Below are 10,429 nucleotides of genomic sequence, written 5' to 3' on the forward strand. Positions count from 1 at the left end.
CAGCTCTTGTCTCCTAAAGTACTATACTGTAAGTGTATCTTGACATTATTATTTTATTTTAACAAGTCCGTAGTGTTTCAGACAGTGGAACATTGTGACCACTGGTTTCGCCCATGGATGATTCATGCTCTGGCGTGTGCCAGAGTATGAATCACCCATGGGCGAAACCAGCAATGTTCCATTCTCTAGATACAATGAGAATACACAAAAATCCTCTGTACATGCAGTAACAACATTCTGAACATGCAGTGAGGATGTTGTAAGTCCAGCAACCCATACACCGTCTACAGACACTGAAAACTATCAATCTAAAGCTATCTGTGGCCATGCGATTGGTTAGGGTGTGGCCAAGCTATTTTGTTTCTAAAGACGTATCTCTGTGAGTGAAATTTCTTATAATATGCCGTAAATAAGGTCCAGGTTGTCAAAAACGAGCATTCTCCTTTTAGGTCCTGTTCTGATGAGTTGACCCAGGAACCCAGGTATTTGAAGTCGCTAACTTCTTCCCCAACGCCTACAATACTGAGCTTGGCCACTGAGGCCATGTAGCTAGGTGCTGGCTTGCATACTGCAAAATTTGACCGGATGTAGTAGAACATCCTGGCATTTTTGCCATACTACATTTGGCATTCTATGTATTGGGACAAACTACATCAATTTTTGGTATGGAATGGTATGGCTATATGTATGGAACTAGGCGATTCGGAACGCAGCCCAGGTTTATTTTTGCCGGAGCCCACAGTTGGGGTCGAACAAATAGTAGAAGAAATTGGTAGTCCACTGCAGCCGCCCTCCCCATGGCCCTGATGGCTTGGCAGTCCTATAGCCCCTTTTTCCGCCTACGTCATGCTTACGTCACAACCCTAGGTGGAGGTAAAACAAGCGAAAAAATAATATTGGAGGCAAATTTAAATCACGAGTAGTAGGTTAGGCTACCAAAATGTCATCTTGCTGTATTGTTGGGTGCCAAAACCGGAGGACTAATGGTACAAATTTTAAATGTTATCGCATACCGGCAGCTGCCACTGCCAGTCAAAAATATCAATGACAACTATGGTTAAATGCGACGACGGAAGGATTGGACTAAAGGGATCATCAAGAATGCTTGTGTTTGCAGCGCACTTTATCAGGTAAGGTTAGCTAGGCTAAATAAAGTATTTTCTGTTGTAGGTATGGATATGTGTCTAAAGGTTTGTCATGCCTACACTGTTAGATGTTGCTGTAATTTAGCTGCACAGTACTGTAAAAACTTACAGTACAATACCACATTTCTTCATTACAGTAAAATACTTTAGTTTATATTGCATTATGGGTAATCTTGATTAAGCGGGAATCGTTTACAGTATATTTTAGTCTTGCTGTAACCTCGCTGTAACCTGCCTGTAATAAGCCATGGCAATTATACAGGATTGCTGTAAAATAGCAGATGTCGTCACGTCAGATCACCCGCTCGCGCTCACACACAACAGTGGCCACCGTGGAGAGCCAGACTGCGCGGAGGATTTCTAGAGCGGTAAGTTAGATAACGTTATATGTATATTATTATATGTTTTTCCTGCAAACTTTAAGTGAAAAAAACAACATGCACACTCTTACAAAATGGTGGTGCTGGGAGTAAATCCCCTTTAAGGTTTCAAATGAGAAATACAAGACTCCCGCACACACTTTTTCTCTGCTTTAATCTTAACAACGTTTCGGTGTTGCCACCTTCATCAGGACAGATTTTCCTGCAAACTTTAACCATAACATTTTAGGATTTATGCTCTAATCTAGCTATTGCAATATCGTTTGTGTGTAGGGGATGAGACTGCAACGTTAGCCAGCTTGCAGTCTCAAACCAAGTCTTAGAATGATTAGCCAGCTAGCTAACTTAGTACTCGGTGCGTTAGGTGTGTAGTCTTAAATTAGCTAGCTGACGTTAATATATGTCACGAAATGTGTACCTTTAGCTTGCTAGCTACGGTAGAGTTGTTGCTTTTGTCAAGTTTCCACCGCTAACAACGTTAGTGAGTGATTTGGGGTTAGAGAGATCGGCTGTTGGGTTTGATTCTTAGCACGCTAGCGCTGTCATGTAGTTTTTCGACATACTGTACTAGAGCATGGTGCATATTCCTTGTAGGCTAAGTTGAAAACTGGATGGCAATAAACATTTTAATTATAAAGAAGCGCGTAAAACAGCATTATCAATCCGTGTGCTCCAGCGCCTTATTACTTTATATTCCTGAATGCATTACGTCCAGCGCATCGGGACGCCTGACCAGTTGAAGCGCGACACAAACTCTCTCTCCCACGCACACAAATACACACACATACACACACACACTTCATACACACACACACACACGCGCGCGCACACACACAACAAAATATAATTGAGTAACAGTTTCTTTCTTTTTCAGGACATTCAGTGATGACAGCATCCCGGTGGATGCTGTCTATTGAGGGGACAGTGGTTATGACGCTGGACAGCTGTGACAACTTTGCAGCTGCCTTCGCTGTGCTCTTTTCCAGCTACTATGTCTTCAACATGCAGTACCAGGAGACAGCTGCGTGTACACTGGAGCTTGTTCAGAGGTAAGTGAATTTCTTTCTGCATTACATTTCTGTATTAGAGTTGGTGCTAAAAGTTACAGGACAGGAGGAATTTGAGGACTGGGTTGAGTTGTGCAATCTTCTTTATAAGCATGCAACAACGCATTATGTAATAACGCCACATTATGTAATAATCCAACAAAATGTACAAAGCATATTTATTGATCAGTATGATATTGCCAACAGGTTTCTGGTGAGGATCAACCCGGAGGATGGCAATAAATGCTCTGCCAGACAAGGAGTGAGCAAGAAAACAGGAAGGGTGGTGCAGAGGAAGGTGATGGCCATCAACCCACATGTCTCAGAAAAGCACATTTATCATAGCTTTTCCAACGCATGTACAGCTGCCCCACTGACTTCCATTGTAGGCCACTGAGAGCCTGCTGAAAAACTGCAGCTAGCTCAATGCTGGAAAGATCAGTGAAACGATGGTCTCCATGTCCAAAATGCAAATCCAGTCTAAGGTCCAAAATGTTCTAAGTGAATCCCATACAAAATGTATGTATTGTTTTTTACTGTTCATTTTAAAAGAAAATTACATCTAAATGATTATATATACACACTAAGAAAACGAATGAAATGTTAATTGTTTCTAAACTATTTTAATAAATATTTTTATTAAGAATATTGTTTGGATTGCCTTTTGATTAATGTTATTCTGATGTGTAGTAATATTACACTATTAGTAACTGGAGAATATTACAGAATTTAAATAATATGTCATTAGTAATCATTATTAACTATTAGTAATTGTTTTTTTTGTAATATTTTGTAGTAGTACCAATAGTAATATGACTGGGAATTACAGTACAATACAATATTATAAAATACAGTAAAAATAGACAAAATACAGTACTATACTATTTTGAAGTCATACAGTATTGTTCAATGTACTGTAAAAATGCATTACAGTAGTATTACAGTAGTGTATTGTAAATTGAAATACAGCAACTTGCTGGCAACCGTGCTGCCAGTAATTTACTGTAAATTTACAAGGAAATCATTAACAGTGTACCTAATCAGAAATTGGAGGAATAGGTCAGTCTCTTGAAACTAGCTGGCGTTAACTAACTTACTTCACTAGCTAACATTAGGGGTCCACATTTGCAAAACTAACTTTTTCATTGTTTTTCCATATACATTTGAGTCTCTGATGGGCCTACTAACACACAAAGTGTGAAGTGAAACAACCCAGTCATTTTGTTGTGGTCAATCGGGGACCTTTTATAATAATCCCGCCCCCATCTGAATACCTCCAAACACCTGCGTTTGTTTACCTGGCTATAAAGGCTGACATTATTTGCAGGTGCCGCTAGCTAGCATAATGTCTTTGCACAGAAAATGCTCTGTTCTTGGATGTACTAAGCAGCACAGATCGTCTCCCAAGCTCAAAGGACAGAAGAGCTGAGTGGATACATTTTATTTTTGATAGCAACGTTCCCGCTGAAATTGGCAATACACTGGCAGTATGTGCTAGCCATTTTTTGCCAAATTGCTTTTCCAACCTGTGTCAGTACAATGCAGGACTTTCAGATCAACTCTTTCTGAATGATCAAGTAATACCAACTGTCCGTGGAAATTATGCAGAAACTCTAGGTGAGTGTGCTGTGTGTTTGCCTAACATGAACAAAAGATTTTGCCTCAACCCGGATGCTTGTCCCATCATATGTTAGAGTAAATTTAGTGGAATAAAATTGGTAGACTTCTAGTTCATCGAGCGGTGATTACAAATGATCAAATGTTAAGTGGACATCATTGGATTCCCCTCGGCCTTCAGAATCTAGCTTATTGTTTGTAGTCGAATGGTGTCATATAGCCTGGTGGTGTCTAGCTAGTGAATGTAGCTACAGGTAACAGCATGCAACCGTGGAGATAATACCATGGGCCTAGAGGTCTTCACGGGTCGGGTAAATCCGAGAGGACCCGAACCGGACCCGAGACCCGCTTCTATTACCTCGGGTCCCGGGTCTGTTTATCATCATGCGTAACACCCGAGAGAAACGCATGGCGCGAATTCAGTGAGACCGCGGGTTGTGACGCGAGCGGAGACACGGCAGCCACAGTAGGCTACCTTGTGAAAAATAAGCTGAAAGAAAATTAATATAAAGAGATCAAACCTAGCGGCAGCTTTGTTTAGCCTTATTTATTTACGGCTGTTTAATTTCCATGCTGCCACATCACAGCCTGACAAAACAGCGATTGATCCTGTCGAGATTAGAAATCGCAATTCCATCCAACTGTGATGCAACAGCATGCAAGCCAACAGCCGTGACAGCCTGAGCGATTAATGCTACTAGGCTACTTGCTACTACTGCCTGTCAGATCCGTAAAATACCTGATCCAACTTGGGTCTCAGGTCTCTGTCCTACTCCTGCTCTCGGACAAAATCGGGTCCGGTATACATATTTTTAAGAAATGATCGGATTTAGTCGGATCTTGGAACAAATGTCTCGGGTCCATCTCGGTTTCGGGTCCACATTTTAGACCCGAGAAGACCTCTACATGGGCCCTATCATGTTTAGTCGGGGCGAGAGGACAATGAAATTTGTCACAGTGGCATGGAGTGTGGATGGTCCAGGCTAGCCAGCTATATTTGAAGTAGCATAGCGCCGTCAACAGCCGTCGTTCTCTAGCCTGCCAACTTGCTTTTAGCTGAGCTCATTTGCATTTGAAAAAGCGCTCAATCTGATCTCGTGGTCAACAGAGGGGTATAGAGGCATGGTGTCCAGAAAACAAAGAGTATGACATGTATGAAATGTGTGTAAAACAATTAACTCTAAACATTTATGCCTTTCTACTCTGCTCTTTTTGAGAAACTAAAATACTATGATTACAAATTAAGAACAATGGATATAATGATGAATCTTCAAATAAAGTTCCGAAAGTAAAGAAATCAAATTATGGTCTGGTAATTTTTATTTATAGCAAATAGCCACCTCTTACTTTAAATGTCACTCTATTGCAATGTCAGTTACTGTATTCCAGATAATGTACAGGAGTCATACTCTAGAATAACAATGGCGTTGGTTGTAACATCCATACTGTACATTTTGAAAAAATACCTTAGCGAGCACATTGAATGTTTAACTTTATATTATTGTTATTTGGCTCCTTTCTCCCTCAAGTGGCTGTAAAATGTATTGTTTTAATGCCTTGCCTGTATAAATAGAAACATACAGTATAAACATGTTCATATAACTATGGACAACTATTTAGATGACACATATGGGTCAGGTGTACGGTATTCATCTACACAGACTGCAGTGACAATTCTGTAGTCTCCTCTTCACTTGCACACAATTATAATGGAATACGTGTTTGCATATCACACACTCAATCATTTTTTCTAATTCTGGCTTTTCACGTGTTGCAAAATACTGATGGTTGAAGGGCAGGATCTTGGCTGCGGGTCAGAAGTTCTGGCAGAATACAAGATATATAACAATGTTTTGCTTTAGGTAAAGCCTTCTGAAAGAGCTGTTCATCTCCCGGGATCCGATTTACAACCAGCTCCTGAGTTGTCCACAAAACAAAATCACAATATTGGACATTGCAGACAAACATATGGAGTTGAACCTGGTGGTAGTAGTAGGCTACTGGTGTGTCTTCTTTAGTCGAAATGTTTGATCAAGGTAGAAATCACTGACAGTGACACCCTGTACACCTTCCCTGTACTTATATGGGCACTTGATTTCCACAACCCCTTCCCCACAACGGTCACATACTCTACCACTTTACCATCTGGAGATGCGCCAAGGTGTGGTTCATCAGGTCGTATCACAAAACCGCAGAGGCTAACTTCTACATTTTCATGCATTTTGTTGACCTCTTTGGTGTAGCACTGCCTTCTCTCTTCCCCATACAACTGCTGGAACCTGTATGTTGTTGTCATGGCAGTGCATGCTTTTCATCAGGGTGCTTTTGTGTAAATGGTCACCTTTACATACACTATAAAATGTTGTGCTAGTAATCCTGCCTGCCCTGTGAGTGTGCCAGTCTTGGGACATTGCCTGCTGTTTTGTCGTGGCTTCAAGGCTTTCACTGATCAGGGAGGATGTTTCATTTCATGTTGAGATAGGCCTCCTCACATTTCTCTCTTATGTCCACTGGTGTCTGCCGTCTGAGTGTGGGCTCGTACATGGCAGTGAGTGGCTCTGGCAACTCTGGAGGATCCTCTACTAGCTTAGACTCTCATGCTGTGTCAGTGTTGCTGTTTTCCATGCTGGTTAGAACGGCAGCGTCAGGGGCCATCACGCAGAGTTCTTGGATGTCTTCATCTGTGAGTTCTAGAGGAAGGAAATAAGACAACAATATTTAACACACATTCTCTTGGAATTGATTTCATAGTGAACCTAAACCTGGAAGTAATGACATCTTAATCATCGTTTACTCAGAACTCTATCTTGACTCTCACTTTGTTTCTCTTGACAAAGAAACAAAGCTTGATCTATACTATACTACTATACCTCTAGCATTCCTAATGAACTTTGGCTGAGACTGCTGTCAACTGTCTTGTTGTAGGCCTCTGGAAATTGATGTCCCTAACTCTTGCTGGTTTGACCTCTCTCTTTGTTTGTTTCCAGAGGCATTCTCCTGATGTGGCTGCTCTGTTCTTCCCATCCTAACATCTCCACAACTCCACCTTAAACTCCACCTTGTATTGCTGCTGCATGGCTGCAACAAGACCCTAGGCTGTAATGACAGATAGAAAATGAAATTGGGTGATAACATGTTGCTAATCTCATAACAGATAACATTACAACATAGCCAACATAACAATTGTGGTTAACTCCGCCTCGGACAGGTCAGGTAAATTCTGGTTCAAAAATGTAAAGCTGTATACAAACATCACATAAAACATGTTTTTAAAAATGTCCGGTATATTGAGGGAACATTTGCTACTTCACGTTACGGCAGCTATCTTAGCTAGCTGACACATTTAGGTTAGCTAACTAGCTAGCTAGCGTTAATGTTAGCTAGCTAATGTAACGTTAGCCTAGCCACCCATTACTGTGTTGTAGCTCTTTATTTGTAAGTATTTTTATTAGTATAGAGATGGATAACAGTCTGAGGGATAATTATATTTGTACTGTACAAGGTGATGAAAGTGTACTGGTTCAATCCCTAAATGGTGAGAACCACAATGTTTAATCATTGCTTAGAAATGCCCGGTAGATTAGCTATGTTGCTAGGTTTGGCTTCGGTAGGGATTTTGAAAGCTTCTTCATACTATTATCATGTAATCTCTGGTTATAGGCTATTGGTAGCTAAGAGTAAGCTTACTTTGTTTGATTTTTATTTTCATTACGTTCTGTTGTCCAAGTATGATTTAGTCCACGTTCTTGTTAGTTGGCTACGAACGTGTATTACCGGTGATAGACTGCATTTACCATTTTCGGCCACAGGAGGGCAGCAACAGGTTTAGATAGACTGTGTTCCTTGTTCAGTTTCAGCAGTTCAATGAGTATTTGAGTTAGGCTATTTAGTTATGTGTGCAAGTATTTCTGTTAGTTATATAATATATCTCTTTATATCATGGCCTGGGTTAATACTCTTTTCTTATTGGCCAGCAGACGTGCGTTTAAACTGTGTATATGCACACGTAGTTCGGCTGAAGTTTAATTACCGATCTAAATTAATGCGCCGGCTTTGACAGCAACCCAAACGAGCTAATCCCATAGCCTGCTGTACCATTGCTAGCAGTGGCGGCTGGTCAATAAGGGGTGATGGGGCTTCGCCCCGTGGTGGTGAAAAGTGAAAGTTTGTATTTATTAATTTATTTTAAATATATATACATAATAATTACTAATTTAAAAAAAGTTGTGGTCATCAAAGTTATGGTCTGGTGGTTTAAAAAGTACAATACCGTGTAATATATACAATATAAACCATTACGTTTGTTTATATATCTCTCTTCTGTGAATGAGACCTTAGCCCAGGGGCGATAGATTTTCAGCCCTTTCCAGTGCATTCAACAAAGCAATAACATAACAACGGGATAGTAACCCTTACCCAATCAAAAATATCTTATAGGGCTGAAGATATTATCGCCCCTAGCCAATCAAGAAATAATATTTCCCCAAGCTGGACTGCGTTGTCTCATTGCGCCCTCAAACATGGTAAGTTGAGGCTGCTTGATGCCGTCTCACTATTTAGCAATGATTATGAAATAGTACTTGTCGTTGTAAAATAATGTGTTAGCTACATTTTCTAAGATTAGTGTAGCTTATTGTCATAAAAACTGTAAGGTTCTTTATTATGATCTCCATGTCTGATAAATGGATGAGCAGGTGATGCTTGCTCACGTTAGTTAACAAGTATTAGCTAGTAACATTAGCTATGCTAGCTAACGCTAGTGCAACACATTAGCTAGTATACGATTAGTTGTAATTGCCATAAAGATCAGAAGGTTTTTTGTTAGTTATGATCTCCATCCTTAATAAATAGATGTCTACCAAGCAGGTGACGTTTGCTAGCTAACGTTAATTAGACAGTGCTAGCTCGTAGTAGGGGAGAGCCGGGTCAAAAGTCTCATTTTTTGGTTTGATTCCATTTACGCCGAAATAAATAGAGATAGAGATTCCACATTTTATGACACACAACTTGCACATCCTTCACTATTATCAACTGTAATGTTTGTGCTAGGATATAAGAGTTTAACATAAATAGGGCGAGAACGGACCGAGCGCAATGCGACTTTTGTCCCTGCCATGGATGTATCAATAGAACTGGATACAGCCACTCCATTCACTGACCGCTATCAACAATGAAGCCCTATTGAACCGCGCCATCTTGGCAAATGTTAGTCATTTGACTATTTCCGGTGACTTTTGTACTTGCGCAGTTGTGCTTTTCTGGCCTATGCACGTCCATGAACAAGTTCACGAAATGTAGACGCACGTTCCCGGCTCTCCCCGCTTTGATTTAGCAATGAAAACCGGCTTGCATATTAACCTGTTTTTGTCAAATATATCCATTGGAGACATTATTTTTATATCCAGGCATCTTAGTTTTAACAGGCTAATTATAGCTGAACATGTTTATTTGCTAGTAGATGGTATTCATTCCGTTCGCGATAACGTTATTGCAGCCAGGCTAAATTCCGCCAGGGAGCCAGTGACAGGCGAGTTGAAAAGCTTCACTCCCCGCTAGCAGGAGCTTTGGCCGCTGCTGCCGCATCTCGGATAACCCGCTGAGTTCATGGCTACTATTTCACACTCGCCCTTGATCAATCCCAATACCGATCCATGGTCCATTCCAAGTCCTGTGCCCTCTCTTTTGAGGTGTGTGAGACAGTATGTTTGTGGGTGACTAAAGAATCCTTTCTGAGCATGTCAGAGGCCATACACTGTATTCTGTTGTCTCACATTCTGTTGCAAAGTCTACAGCCACCAGCCTCTGTCCCAGGCTCTCTCCATCACCACTACCCAAAGCCTCTCCATCACCAGACTCCTATGCCAAAGTCATATGCCCTCTTAATGAAATAATGTTAGATAAAAATTGTTTTTTTTTCACCACACCTCAGCACCATAGACACTTAAATACTGTAGGTGATGATTTTTTTAAAGAACAGGGTAGTACACAGAATTACATTTTCATGTATGTGAAAATGGAGCTACCCGTTGTCCAGGTCACAGAGATGCTATTTTAATGGCAGGTTTAATGGTAGATTTAAACTGCGGTGTTCCAGAGGGGAGCTGCCTTGGCCCGCTCCTTTTTTCCATATTCACAAATGATTTGCCATCTGCTATTAGGGAAGCATCCCTGACGATGTACAGTACGCGGAGGACTCTACTCTTCATTATGCCGCTCCCACATGTTTTGAGCTCAACCAGGT

The sequence above is a fragment of the Borostomias antarcticus genome (genome assembly GCF_949987555.1).
Source record: "Borostomias antarcticus genome assembly, chromosome: 10".
NCBI classification, from domain to species: Eukaryota; Metazoa; Chordata; class Actinopteri; order Stomiiformes; family Stomiidae; genus Borostomias; species Borostomias antarcticus.